The 15,545-nt window shown below is 45.4% G+C and overlaps 1 long non-coding RNA gene across 1 annotated transcript in view; it reads right to left on the bottom strand.

The window, feature by feature from the left end:
• Positions 1-203: 203 nt before the first annotated feature.
• Positions 204-15,545, bottom strand: part of LOC144165089 (uncharacterized) — a 37,977-nt gene continuing 22,635 nt past the window's right edge. The window contains exon 2 of the long non-coding RNA XR_013321352.1: positions 204-397. This is a non-coding gene — a long non-coding RNA (uncharacterized LOC144165089). The remainder of the gene's footprint in view (positions 398-15,545) is intronic.

The raw sequence follows: 15,545 nt of genomic DNA, 5'->3' as shown, positions 1-15,545 counted from the left end.
GGAGGGGGGCGGGGGAGGGGGGGGGGGGCCGGGGGATGTCGCTTTGTCAGGTAATTCGTTTGCGGCATCCCCCGAAGACAACCGCTTCTGTGATGTTTTTATGTGTTCATTGCGATGTTTACTCGGTAACATCTCCCCTGTAACTTTTTACGGTTGTCTGAAATAAAACATTCACATTCACATTCACATTCACATTCACATTCACTTGAATAAATTCATTTATTTTCGGTGTAGGTCTACAACACTATAAGGGCGGGAACCTTTTTTGCGATGTTCAATGTGTCGGTTTCGGTGTACTTGCATCAGAAGACTTATATGCGCACGTTCCAGTGAAATGATTGGAATCTGTGACAAGGCAATAGCACGGGTCTTGGCACTGGTTACCATTTTTTGTGCACTGCAAAAATGATGTTGAAAAACCAATTATTTTTGGAAGAAAGCACAGTTTACAAGCAAACACTTTCATTTATTCGAATACCGGCCATTTCTCCCCAATCGCAAGTGAGTATATTTTTAAATACTCTTGGCAGGAATTTAATAAGACTTTTTTACTGAAACGGGTCGATAGGGTTATGATAATACTATAAGCATGCTTCAAATGCACACACTAATAATCCATATGCGAGTGCGTCTATTTCCTGCTGTCAAAGGAGATGCCTGAAAAAAAACACAAGTTTTTTAGAATTCATCAGTTTCGGAAAGAGTAACTGCAGCTATATTACACCAACTAATAGCGTTTAATACTGTTTCAATATGTTGACATTTGTTTTAGAGCGCAGCACGTAAGCGCGTGCTACTGACGTTTCACGGCGTCGTTGTTTCTTGTAACTGAGCAAACGAAGGTGACACCGAAGGCAGAGAGATAGCGGAGGACCGTAGACTAAGGGGAAGATGGTATGCCGAGGTGGCGCAAGACTCCCCGGTCACGACATGGTACGGGAAAACATATATAAGGAATAGGGCACCGAAGGTAAACACGTAGGAAAGCGGAGGGTGAAGTATGGCGAATAGGCGAGGAGGGGGACAGGATGCCGAGGCCACGCCAGTCACGAGTATAAAAACCCCACCGCGGCGTTTAGCGGCTCCCGAGAAAAGAGACGAAAAACCAGGCTTACGTAAAAGTAGGCGTCTGGTTCTTTCAAGTTCAAGAAAAGCACAGATGCCCAGCACGCGCTACTAGTGCTGCACATACATCGGTCTTTCGTCTTCGTTCTGAATGTGTGGCTTATTCAAAGGACGTGATATTTGCGCGGCCTGTTAAAGAAACACTGAAGTGAATTTGCTTGCAGTAAATTTGCTGTGCTTGCGGTGTGTACACTGGCTCAAATTAAAACACGTTTCATCGTTTACCGGTTGATAAGTCGCTAATTATTTTATAAAGATCGAAAAAAGAAAAACTACGTTGCGCGGTCTCCAGCTGCCGCACCAACTAAAGGCAGTGACTTCGGGAGGAGGAGCGCCCTGATTGGGCGATGTCCACACCACTTTCGCTTAGGTTTATGTAAAACAACATGCCTAATATGTGATATTATTGTTGGATAAGAATTCTCGATATCTCAACAATCATCATACAGCGCTTCTGCCCTGTTCTCGGCTGTAAAATGCCTAAGATAAGCCTCCCAGGACGCCTTGTAATCACAGCAATCACTAGCCGAGGCTTACGCAGAGGATGAACGCCCCCGTGTCACTGCAGACGCTCAAATGTTATGCGCTTTTCCCCCATATTTGTAGGTTGCCTCATTCATGCCTGCATCTTAAAACGCATGTTAGCACCAGGACAAGGGTATGGTGATTCTTGCCTGTGCCCACTGCCCGCAAGTAGCCGGTGCTTATGGCAACAGCACGCCAACAAAAACTCCCTAGCGCGTCAGTGTCAGCCGGCGCGCGTTCTGTGAACTTTTTCGTGGAGCAGTGAACGTTACAGTACAAAATTAGTGAACTCAGTATAGAAAACATCAGACCAAAACTAAAAAATCAACATAGAAAAAAAGAATGTACCATCAGGGATTCGACCTTGCCGATTCCAATATAACATGCCTAGCGCTCCAGACCTATTGGCCACGGGACAGCGCTGCCAACGTAGAAAATATGGGGTATATATTGTATAATCAGTTTACACTTTTAGTTAATTTTAGCATTTCAACTACCTTAGGTGACTGTTTGTTGTATAGCCCTCGTGCAGTAAGCGTCCACCAAACTTCCACAATATCTCATGTCTAGCAATTGCATTTCTTAGACGGAAAAGCGTTCGCAGATGTGTGATCGTGCTGCTCACCGTTGTGCTTGTTCACCCAGCGCAAAAAAGTGCTTCCTGCTCTCTAGTTTTCTGGTGTACGGTAAACGTATCAGTTGATTTAATTTCCTTACTACCTATATTGACTTTGCTGACTCTTCTCCTACCTTCAGGTGGCCTTAGAGGTTCCTAAAAGCGTTCCAGTCAGCGAAGTGCTGCACGTACGCTTGTGCAGCGCTTGTGTGGAGCGACCTTGAGTTAAAGCTTGATACAGGACCTGCCCCGAACCGCATCAGATTCGATTACGGCACCTTAGTGCAACGGGCCTCCACATTGGCCGCCCTCCAGACCTGCAGCGCTGTGTTCATGGACCATTTCACTGGCACCTTGTCGACTTTATACAAGAAGCATACTTGTTTGTGCACCGGTGAATCGTGCACTGTTATGCCGGAGGCCGAACTTTCGAATAAAAAAAATGCAGCGTACAAAATAATAAACTGAAAAAAAGGCACGTTCTTTCATCCACAAACATGTCGTGGTTTAGTTTCAGCAAAGCGAACGAATTGTGACGACCCGTCGGCGGCCAGCGGACTGAACGCTGGGCCTACTGACTATGTGGGAAGGTCGGCGATCCATGCAATAGCGGAGTCAAGGAAAGTGATTTCCTCCCGACGTCATACGAAACTCCACAGAAAAAAGGCGAGAAGCTTCTTGAAATGGTAACACGAAGTAAAAATGCAAACTGGGAATACATTATATACTTTTAATTTCCAACAGCAGCAGCGCTGGCTTCTGGCCGAGTGGTTCTCAGCGCTGGGTATGTTGTTTTGTAAGTCAGAAGTTCGAATCCCATACAGTACATCCTTTTTTTTATTTTTTTTTTGGCTGATGTTTTCTGTACAGAATTCACCATTTTTGCGTTGTAACGTTTATTTTTTCTCCAGCAAATTCGCAACACTCGCGCAGACTGACACGGACGCGCTAGCAAGTTCTCGTTTGGTTCGCTGTTGGCATAAGCACCGACTGGTTGCGGGCAGTGTACACAGGCCTGAATCAGCAGATTCTTGGCCTCGTGTAAACACGCTTTTTAAGATCCAGGCATGAGTTAGTTAAGCTCCAAAAATGTGGGAGAAGCGCATGGCAGTTGAGCGTCTGCGTTGACACTGAGGGCGTTCATCCATGCCGTAGGCTTCGGCTAGTGATTGCTACGACTCCAAGCCGTGGTAGTAAGCTCATCTGACGCTCTTTACAGCCGAAAACGTAGCAGCGCGGTATGGAGATTACTGAGATATCGAGAATGCCCATCCAACAAAAACGTCGGATGCTAAGCATGCTGTTTCACGGAACCGAAACTGAAACTTGCTTGAGTGCGAATCTTGGATATCGTGTAATCACGCAGCCCCTTTACCCTTCGTGCCTGATTTTAGTTGGCATGGCCGCCTATAACCGCGCAGGGTAGGTTTCTTTCAGTGTTTAGAAAATTAACGCCGCGTTATCGCCCAGGTAAACGATGAAACGTGTATCCATTTGAGCCAGTCTACGCAGCGCAAGTAAAAATTCACTTCAGTGTGCCTTCAGACGATGCTCATAGGCTGAATGGGAGTTAAATATAAACTATTTCTTTCAGGGCGGCACACTCAGTCATTACTCCGTGCTTTGGTGCAGTGAAAAGGTTCATCGCAAAAAGACGTTTGGGGAAGCACTGGGGTATAACCTGTCTGGAAATGCATAAAAAAGCGACCTTTATCTCAAAAACAAGCATAAAGTGTATATAATTCAAGCAACATTGTATTTCTGAATGTTTTACCAAAAACAAAAAGGGCTACGTGTCCTTAAAGCCTGTTGTTGTAATTCGTCCCAAAAAATGGTCACCGTTCCCGGCCCTTCCAGACAAATTTTCACAACGCAAGACAAACAGATGACATGTCCGAGAAAGAATTCTATCATTTACTCATGTAACATCACTTAAATAGAAAACAAAGTACCTGGAACATTTACCTACTCTGCCACTGCTGTCGGAATTTTTACGGCTTTAACTCTTTCTTAAAATCTTGCATAACAATCCCTTTTTAACGAAGCAGCTTTTTAGTCCGTAAAGGTGTAGAGTCCGTGATGGCGAAAGCGTTTTGAAAGCATGATCACTTTGGTATTTACAATAAGGCGGAGCTTCCCGAAGAAAATTATGAGGTCATAAAGGTTTTGCAGAAAATTAGCCTAAAAGTAGCGGGTTGTCATGATCTCCGAGACAACAGAGGTGAGGCTTGTGAAAATATTGGTGAAAGCTCAAATGGAATCCACAATTTAAAACAAAATGTGACCATGCGGAGGTACTTTTGTGATAAATGCGCTGAGACCCCTGGAAATCTTTTGCTACAAATAGGGTCACCGATATTCAGTTATCGACAAACCTGAGCACGTGAAGACACTTTCCTGGGAAGAATAATCGAACATCTCAGTGTCCAGTGGAATCTGTACCCAACAGTATTTGTAAATCTGACTTTGAGGGTAGTGGACTGGACCGGTGTGTCTTGCAATAGCGGCCGACCAAATCAATAACATCGTACGATATAAACACGGCGAAGATACTGAGAACTCTGGAGGTTAGGCTGTGTACCCATAAGTCGACCTATACCTCTTTCGTGCAGATAGAGAACATTCGACTGATGTACCTTCGGGCAAATGGCGGCGGATATACGTACACGAACGTTTTGTATCGCACACGTGACCTCAAAGACAGTCCTATATCAAGTAAATCTTTCAGACATTGTTCTCACCAAGCCGAATACTGTCCACCCCAAAAGTGTGCTAATTTGCGTGAGTGTGTCAGGGTTCAGTGTCTTGGAGGCAACGTTCATTTATGTAAAGTGTGTAAGCCAGCTCGAATCAATCTCATTAGCGTGATGTAGCTACTTCATCGTCATGAGGCTGCTCACGCAATCGCAAAGGCCATCCCATGTCAAGATCTGTCTTAGTTAGCCGACCCGGAAACTGTTACGAATTGTGATGTGGTTGGAAAGCAAATGGCCAAAATCAAAAGGCGATTCTACGTTCAAGAAATCGGTCATTTGAAGCCAACAGGGAATGCATTACTTTGCCTACCCGGAAACTGTTACGAAATGTGATCTGGTTGGAAACCAGATGGGCAAAATCAAAGAGGCCATCAGCTATGGCGTGGTGAGCGAAGCTCGTGGTATATGCTTCTTCGTCTGAATTACGCTGCCTGCCCAAACGTGGCTATACCCCTGCATAAATCCACCCTGCCCCTGCTTCCTTGTCCGCAACAAATGTCCTGCGCCCAGCATATATAGGTTGCGTCATGCAACAATGTGGCGGTCATTTTCAAATAAACAGACAAAGCAACGAGGCCATTTTGGGAAGAATTTGGCATCGCAGTAGAAATAGAGGGTCAGTACCTTCATGTTTCCTTGGCAAAAAACAACACGTTTATCAGGAGTAAATAATAAACTATACTTATGCGCAGCGCTCCTAGAAAAATTCGTGGCTGAAGCATATAGTATTTTTATCTGTTAATATTAAACTCCAGTTGTTAGTTACGGGTTGAGGTTTGATCCAGAACCCGAACATACAGCTCCTTCTAATCGAGAACAGGAAAAACGACAGGAATAGCTACCTCACATTTGACCGCAGACAGCAAGAATGCAATCACAAAATTGTTTACACGAACGTTATTGTTCCATATGTGGTGCTGAATATTGAAACTCTACACCAGCTGACAACAGTTACGAGTATATTTGCAGATAGCTGAGACCGATGCGGGCTTCTTGCAGTACACAAAGTTTCGTACTGCCACCATTTTGTTTGAAAATAAACCAGAAAATATAGGTGCGAACCAAGACACACACACTACATCTTCAATTCATTGCCGACGGATTGATGCCTCGGAATTTGCCCTGTGAGTATTCACCCCGGAGCACAATTCTTTCGTGACCCATCGAATTAAGCTGACAGCGAGGAAAAAGTCTAGGCTAGTGTACACGACGACTTATTTTATGTAAGACGGTCTGCCCTTTGTCGGTGGGTTCCCATGATGTATTTGTGATTGCTGGTTTGGGGATTTTTAGTTTGCTCCGACCGAACTGCGGAGGCATGTGATGATTATGATAATGATGTCCTAAAATATTTTGGCACGTACCCACAAGGGGGGATTGGCCAGGGCTAAACTGGTTAAAAACGTGGGGACTTCAAAATACCTATTTCCGGAAAGAGGGTGTAAAAGAAAACTTAGATAAGAAGGAAACCTGAGTCACCCAATAATCAGCACCGTTTAGCAATTCAAACCACCTGAGGCATGGGTTGCATTTGATCCCAATTCTTTTTTCTAGGCCTTCTTTTCTTACTCTTTTGTATTTTAATCGGTCCATTGACCTCAGTCTTACCGGATGCACCATTGTAGAAGTGCACAAATTGGGCCACCTGGACGGCGCGATTAAATGAAAGTTTTAATTATCTAAGCCATTACTTGCTAGTGCGGAGAAGACAAACACCCAGCTGGGGTCCACAGAGCGCGCATCTAAGGGTATCGTCCGCAAAAAGCGTCCTTTGGTGCTTAGCTTTGCTAACGAGTTGCCGAGCGTTTCACGCGCATCATTACTGGTGTTGATCACAAAGAACAAAACAAAAGTGCATTTGTTTTCTTCAATAGAATGTAGCCGCAAAATTAAACAAATATTTCACACGAACTCTTTCATAGACTGCTGCATAAAAAAACATTTACAAAACACTCGCCACACTTTCAATTCCTATCGGCTTAGAACACGTTTCAATGCGCGAGGATGACGAAGAGGTACACAGAAAATTGCGTGTGAATCAAAAATTTCGTCCACGGTCTTGGTTGGCCTTCAGCAAACGTACGGGAGGTTCCCCAGCATTATGTATAGTGATTCTAGAAAAAATAGTTGGAGTTCGTCCGATGTCGAGGTTGTATGCTACAGCAGACATAAGAAAGGGCTGAGCAACAAACGTTGTCAAGAAACACTTTCGCGAAAAAGATGCTCCAAGATCCTATGCAAATTTGTCCTATTCTACTTTCACGAAACACATTGCCTGCGGTGGTATTTGTTGCGGATCGCTGAGGGAGACTGAGCCGAACAGTAAACGTAATTCCTTTCCTTCAGTTGACCATCTGTTCAGTGCGGGGACGTGGTTCAGGAATACATCCCCAAGATAGCTGCAGTTTTTACCACAGGCATTGTCCCTGGACAGCTGTCATACGCAGCGTTTTGGTTTGTTGGCATTCAACGTGCTGGTAGGAAGCTCTTACTAAGGTCCCTGAAGTTTTAAAAGGAAGCACAAACTCTTCACCGCGCCGTTTCCTCCTCACCCGTCTCTCTCGGCGCCATTAGTGGCTCCTGCGGAGCGCGCCACCGGACCGTTTCGTTTTGTATGCGCGGGGAGTTGATATGCTTGCTTAAAACGCGACAGTTCTGGACGTAAATGCAAACGGTGTTCGCAGATAATGTGTAGGAAGAACAGTTTGTGATTGGTCAGTGCCTTAGTATCATGCTGCGTTTTGAGGGCAACAAACTGCGCGCTCGTGCCGGCCTATTTTAATCTCCTTTTCTGGTATCTCACCAGAGATTTAAAACCTGGGAACGGTATAGCAGATCAAAATCCTACCATATATAAGTTTTTGTTCAGTTCACAGATGTGCGGAAGGGCACGTCAAAAAGTTATGAGCGCCAGCACAGTTCTAACCGCAGAACCGGACTAACAGTTGGAACATGCATGCCTACTTTTAGAATTGTGTGCATGGACGTAGCAAAGAGGAGATTCTAGAGGAGGGTTAGGGCATTTTCCAAACTTTTTTCTAGGCAGTACGTAAACAGGACCTAGCGTTCCTTTCGCCAAAACTCCTCTCTTCCAATACCCCTTAAACCCTCCCGAAACATTCCTGGCTACGGCCCTGGCTGTGTGTACAATTTGCTAAAAAATACTGAAAACGTTTAGTGTGAATAAAGTACTTTTATTGCATACGCAAATGTTAAATTCTAATCAGGATCGGCGCCGCATGAATCTGGCACAACACACTCCTAGACAGTTTTCGTTACTACCACGTGTATATTAAAAAGCACGTTGTTTTGTTTAGTGGATGCGTTTCGAAAAAGAACTGCATCTGTCTATGCACGTTACATGGCAGAAAATGTTATTGCCTGCATACACCCAGATTTATTTTTTAGGGTCACAAAATGCCCTCACGTGGTTCCAAATTCCGTTCAGTTTTAAAAAAATGTTTTTGTTCCCTTGTGTGGAGGAAGACGATCTAGCTCAGAGCGGCAATGCATGGGGTCCCGCATCGACCTCTGTTTTCAGCACCATCCTCGTGTTTTTTGGCACTAGAAGAGTACCTTCAGCTGTATAAAGTTTCCCTCCAACGTTTAATACCCAGTTTCATCGCCCTGGGAGCACCCGGACACCTGAAATAAACATTTGAAGCACCACCATGGCGGTTGCGACTGCAGCTGCGGTGCCGGAGCTCTCGGCGCAAGATCAATCTCCGAGGAAGGTGGATACCAGCATTCAGAAAAACACGATGGACTTCGACGAACTGAGCGGACGCACTATCCCGAAGCCAGGCCCGTGTAAACAAATGCTGAGCGATCGTCGGCGAGCAAAACAAGTCTACCAACAAGTCGCTCAAGCGCAAGGTAAGCCTGACGGCTCCCGTCGTGCTCCGCCTGTTCCCGAACTACCAGAGTCCGATTAAAAATCATCTACCGGCCACGAGACGGGTTGCGCTGAGCACCTTGGAGTGATCGTTAGATCACCGCGGGGATACAGAGAGCCAGCAGGATACCAGAAGGAAGCTTTAACCAACAGATCGTGATCCAAGTGGAAGCAGTGCAAAATTTGATTGTCACCAGCACCCCGAATGATGAATATGAGGAAATTCTTAGCGACGTCTCCTCCCTCCAACTCTGCGCTGCAACATATAACATCCTGCCCTACATAAAGCCCTTTCCAGGTATCGTCCGTGGAATGATACATGGCCTGGATGCAGGTACGACTACCGAACAGCTGCCCTACATCATCGCTTCCTCAGGACCCACGATAGTAGAAGCCCGAATGCTCGGAAAGTCCACCTCCGCTGTGGTGACGTTTGAAGGACCTCATGTGGCTTTTTACAATCGTGCGCATGGACTTCACACCCGCTGCCGACCGTACCTACAGCAGCTACATGCACAAACGGCACGCACTGAACAGCTCGAACGCCGTATTGAAGAGCTGTTAACCCATCTGGAAGCTCTTACGAAGGCACCGACGCAAAACTCGATACCGGACCTGCCCTCTCCACAGCCAGCGCAACAGGCGCCATCGCTGCCTACATTGGAAAATATGGGCAAGCTGGAAAAAGTAATCTACGACCTTGGAAGGCAAATGGACCGCCGCATGACCGCTTTGGAAAAAGGCTTGGAGGCCAACGAAGCAGTCAAAACAAAAAGTCGCAAGAACCAAATGCCCCAAACCTCCAGCAACCAACAAATGCCCCAAACCTCTAGCAAACTGCCCAGCACAATTCCGTCTGATGATGAATGAGTGTCAGGCTAAAATGGGAAACCAGAAGGGCACCCCTATTCGACCAACAGTTGTATGACAGTGGAATTGTCGGTCGTATCGTAGTAAACAAAGCTCGCTATCTTATTTCGTATTGTATATTCACCGAGAGTCATCGCGCTTCAAGAGACAAATACTACAACAAGTGACTCTCCGGGGTTACCAAACTTACGCTACTGATAAAAGAGCGAGGACAGCGATCCTGGTTCCAGCAAGCCACACAGCACAGATGCATACCCTACGAACAGATTTGAAATTACATTTGTCGAGATGATCCCGGACAAGAAGATGCAAGCCAGCATCTTCATTTTGAATATTTACAGTCCCCCATCATCATTGGCATTTGACAATTGGCATCGGAAAGCTCCGCTCAACAAAATTCAATACAATTTCCCGAGGCACTCATCAAAGCTCAGTTATTTCCCCGCTATTATTCAATATTACTATGAAGGACCTTCCTTCGCTACGGAAAGATATCTCGCATCTTAGACATGCTCTCTATGCGGACGATCTCACCCTGTGGACACCAACACGATCAATAGAGAAACAACAAGATGCTCTGCATCCTAGGTCTTACACCTAGGTCTTACATCCTAGGTCTCTGCATCCTAGGTCTTACGCATCCTAGGTCTTACACTACCATAAAATGAATCAGGCCTTCATACAGTTGCCCCGCTTCAACATACACTCAATCAGCTAATTCGCATCATAAGAAGCGTGTCAAACCACCGCTTTGGCTTGCAAGAGTCAGACAAAGTGCGCATTGTCCAAGCCATACTGATAAGGCGGGTAGCTTACGGAACCCCTTATTTGGCCCTGAAAACATCCGAAAAATCCAGGCTCAATGTCATGATTCGTCAAGCATATAAAACAGCCTTAGGACTGCACCAAAAAACATCGACGAAGAGATTATTGAATCTTGGACTACATAACACATGGGAGGAAATACAGAAGGCGCATCATAGCTCTCAACTGTAACGCTTACGCCTAACAGCAACGGGACGAGCTACACTGCTACGGCTGGGATATGTCATACCGCCATTGCAAGACCATAGGGAGCGGGTTCCACTCCAACTCAGACAAGCCAACAGGGTAAACCCCATCCCAAGAAACATACACCCACTCCACAACAAACCTCGACGCTTAGCAAGAGTATGAGCCATGAATAATAAATACGGCGACATACCAACAACAAGGTATACGGACACGTCTCCAACTAGCCAGCCCACGTCGTGTGTGTCGCCAATGCAGCAGGGCAAGTAACAGCCGCCCTCACCGTCCGCACAACATCAACGGAAGCTGCTTAGGAAGCCGCTATTTCCCTGGCCATCACGGCGGGAAAAAATGCAATTACAATGTTGACGGATTCGCAGGCGGCGTCTCAGTTACCAACGAAGCCTCATCAGCAAAATCGCACTTTAAATTCTTAAGAATACTGCCCACATACCTGAAACGTGGCTACTCTGGATACCTGGTCATGAATCTCTCGAAGGTAACGAGGCGGCTCACGCCGCTGCCCGCGCGCTTATATACCGGGCCATTACCATAGAGGGACAAACACCGCCTGCGGCCCCCAAAACAGAACCGCTTGTGAGGTATGCTGACATTCCCATTTATTACCGTCAAGGCCGAAGAACCTTCCCGACTCCGCACTCCCAATTAACCAGACCAGAAGCCACCACCCTTCGAAGACTACAGACAAATACGTACTCCCACAGAACCTTACTCCATGCAATTTACCCGACCCAATACCCGTCAACCTGCAATTTCTGTGCAACTCCCGGTACACTGTACCACGAGATTTGGGAGTGCCAGAAGACCCCAGGCCTTGCCCCAATAACCTCCCCCTCGTACTACCAGTGGGTGAACCGCCTGACGAGCTTGGACCTTGGGATCAAGCGTGAACTGGTGAAGAGGGCCTGAACCGCCACCCGAGCTTAGGGTATCCCGGAATAGGGAAGCCCCCCACCGGGCGGATGCCCTAACATCTGCACGAGCTTGACAAATAAAGATTTATTCATCATCATTCATCGCGTGTTTGCGCGCGCATTCTGCATAGTGGTTCTACTTGCGGCTTATCAATCATCCTTATTTTATGGGAACTAAAGCTGACATTCTTGTTGCAAAAATAGGACATTATGTTCCCAGCAGAGCATACACAGGTACTTTATCCTTGCTAAATTGGTAATATTTTTGTATGACGGTGCCATTAACAGTTAGCAATGCCCCAGGAATACTTTTTGGATCAAAGCTATTTTGTATGCTGCATCGCTCACGTGTACTGAGGACCCTGTTCCAAAGGAACGGTTCAAAAGTTCAAATGAACCCCCCCATACTCATGTGTTCACCACTGACAACTACGTTCACACCAAGCACCCCATAAAAAAATAACTATCAAACATTCCACCCTTTTATAATAAATACACACGTATGCACCACATTCGTCATGAAAGTGCACAAAAATTGGGTAAATAAAATACAATCTCCAACACAAAGACCCTCCACCTAGAGTTCAAGCGAATGGAATACATTACAAAGGAGGTCCATGGGGAAACGTAATTCTTCTGCAGCAAATTTTTGCAACTGAAAAAAAATCGCGAGCGCGAAATATTTTGCAGTAATTACAGTGGGCATTTTCGAACACCTCATCGAATGGGGGCGAGCTAGACATGATCGTGCTTTCTTTGTTATTAAATCATGTGTGAAAGCGTCGATGGAAACGTCACGCTGTTTTTTTGTTTGTTTGTTTCTTATTACCCGAAAGTCAGTATCAGCCTGAGTTTCACCTAAAGAATTTCCAGAGGCAAGTATACATGAAGGAGTTTAGTAGTGACTGCTGAACTCGGACATTCTTCCTCGGTGACAATAAAAGCTTTTTCTCCCAGTGCAGTGCAGCCATATCGCTCGTCGTTTACGTCATTTTTCCCTCCTGGAACAACAACAGCTGGTCGCTTTTTGCAATGCTACGGAGCAGCCAACGACACAGCAAGTCGGTATCGCGATGCCGCCGAGACCACCTTGAGAACGATGTACCTGTGTCTGTCTTCACGTGCACGGCACATGCGCGCCCGTCGTCCGAAACTCCTTAATAGCGTCGCTGCCCGGTGGAAGGGAAACTCGCGGGGGGGGGGGGGGTCATCGGAGGTCATTGGTCACATGTCGATCCTGGGCAAACAGGGGAGCAGAAAAGGGCGACAGGGTGAGGAGAGACGTTGACGGGGATGAGGAGATTTACTCTCCTTTTTGTACAATGGTTTGCGCTACCTTTGAAAATTACAGGGGCTTTAGCTCCTACAACCATGGCGCCAGTTATTGCGGAAGTGAGGCTGCTGTTTAAGATGCTGTGGTCGATTAGTGCTTCCCTTGTCGGAAAAACACTTTTGCAGGTACTAATGACGGCGCTTTTCCGCCCAGAATAACCTTGTGAAATCGGGTTTGTACAAATTTGGGCCTTTCCAGTGACGTTTTGCGCAAGCGTACACAAGCTACACGCAAGGAATGACCTTCTCGACGTAAACAGAACATTTTGAAAGTGCCCGAATGTTTATATAAAGCTAAATGTTTGAAAATAAATAAAGCTACTCCGGCAAGGGCTTATATCAGCAGTACGTTTTTATTTGTCTACGTTGTAGTTTGTATGGCTGAGAATACCGTCCAGACGCAACCGTTAATTATGGGTGCTGGCAAATATGACAGGTACTATTCGGTTACAATCGGTATTGATTGGTGCGGTTGCTAGATTTTATTAAAACATTAAAGGTCGCACTGCCAGCGAAGCAGATTTGGTGAGGTTGGGGAATACACTTATTACCACCTGACGAGGCGTGCCGTTCCTACTTTTCCGGCACGCCGTCTCCTATTTTCGCTGGCTCTCTAAGCCGGTCAGTATCAGTACAGCCGGTCATGGTGTTTACCAGCTCTAACCAACTTCATATCAAACAATATTTCCAGACAAAGAAAACAATAGACAAACAAACGGGTACTCAGGTCGAACAAGATAAAGTAGCCTGCAGTTGCGGGCACTGCTGACAGAATTCAAACAAGGCTTGTTCACCGCAGTATCTCAGGAAGTGTTGGGTAATTTTACTTAAACCCCTCAGCACAGTAACATGGAATATTTTATAGTCGCAAAATCAAGAGAATTTTCAATGGGTGGTACTGAGGCACAAAAACCAGAAACCCGCAAGGAAAGTTGTGGAATACTGGAGAGAAAATAGCGTAGTGAATAAAGTGGGCGCTTGTAGTTTGTTGTCGGTAGGTAGGATTACTGGGTGCTCGTGAGTTTTTGTTTTTGATCTATACATTATTCATATAATAACCCGCAAATATTTTCCTAGAAAACTCCTTGGCTGAGCACATCTAACAGGCCTTGGTTTGGTGATCCCGGCTAGTTATGACCTAAGCACGAGGTTGTGGCTGTCTGCTCCCCTCAATCCTTCGTTTTCCGAACCGCTAGCAACCTGCACGCTTTCAAAGCATGTGAAGTACAGGGAGTTATTCAATATCATTTCTATGCTTCCAAAGTTGTAATTGCAAGAAAATTCATAGATCACCTCGCCTGAGAATCACATCTGTATGGCCAGCAATTAGAAGCTCATCCCTAACTAATATGCTTTAAACCATCGATAATAGTAAATGTAGAATACTTCTCACAACCTCCTCCCAAACGCGACACAGGGCACGCACCTGTTTGGATACCTTCTTCCCCCCACACGACTCGGAAGTGGGTGGAGTTCCGCAAATACACGGTACCCATTTCTTGTGATGGTAATTAAAAGCTTTGTGCTGTAATATCACGCTTTGAAGTAAATACGCTGCTGTTCTGATCAGAAAATCTAACCTTACAAATCCAGACGAGAACAGGCGTACTGCAGAGGAGGGAGATTATTATATTGTTTTCTTTGCCCGGGCTGCGTATTTAGATCCTCTAGGGGTTGAATAATATTCTAGTTATGTCGACTTCTGAGTTTAGTGCAACTATTACGCATGTGAAAGTATCTCTTAAAATAATAATTAATAAATTGCAATGCTATATGGTGTGAACCTATTGTACACCGCCGTTTTTAAATTTTGTATAGATTTTTGTTTTGTTTTGCTTTTCTGAGAGTGTATTGTTATTACGTTTTCTTTTGTCCTTCGATGTCATCTACCCTCCCTTTCCTTCCCCCCTCAACGCCTCTAGATCATAATCCTGCCCTCACTGCGTCAAGAGTGATTGGGTGACTGTGAAATATGCATGCAGTGTGTTTGTCTACAATAATGGTTCTGGAGCTCCTGAAAGACCCAAATTCTGGCAATACTGGTTTTTTTTATGGCTAACGTTGCTCAGTACCATTCATGGACTCATTTAGTTGCAGTCTGCAGCTTGAGGCTTGTCTTCTGGACCCACTAATTAGGTATGTTGTCTCCCGACTATATAAAATTCTTCGACGTACGTACATTACGACTGCAGAAGCAAAATAAAATAATGACCGGGCTGAACGTCACTTACCAGGGGAACTGCCTGAACGCTGTTCACTTCTGAGAATATCGCTTGCGAATTATTATTACTCATCTTCTTTTTCCTGCTCGCTAAGTTCTGCCTTCGCGGGATGTTTTCTACAGTTTGGTTGATTTGTAGTTTCGTCGTTTTTCAAGCGAAAAGTGAAACCATAACAAGTTATTTTTGTTTTTAATTTTCATCAATCACCTGTATTTGCATTGTTTTCCAGCAGCAAAGGAACCCGAATTCTCTGCAAGT

This window comes from Haemaphysalis longicornis, unplaced genomic scaffold, assembly GCF_048455015.1.
Source record: "Haemaphysalis longicornis isolate Haplotype H1 unplaced genomic scaffold, Haemaphysalis longicornis Haplotype H1 scaffold_14, whole genome shotgun sequence".
In the NCBI taxonomy this organism is placed as follows: domain Eukaryota; kingdom Metazoa; phylum Arthropoda; class Arachnida; order Ixodida; family Ixodidae; genus Haemaphysalis; species Haemaphysalis longicornis.
This window is presented reverse-complemented; position numbering and strand designations above follow the sequence as displayed.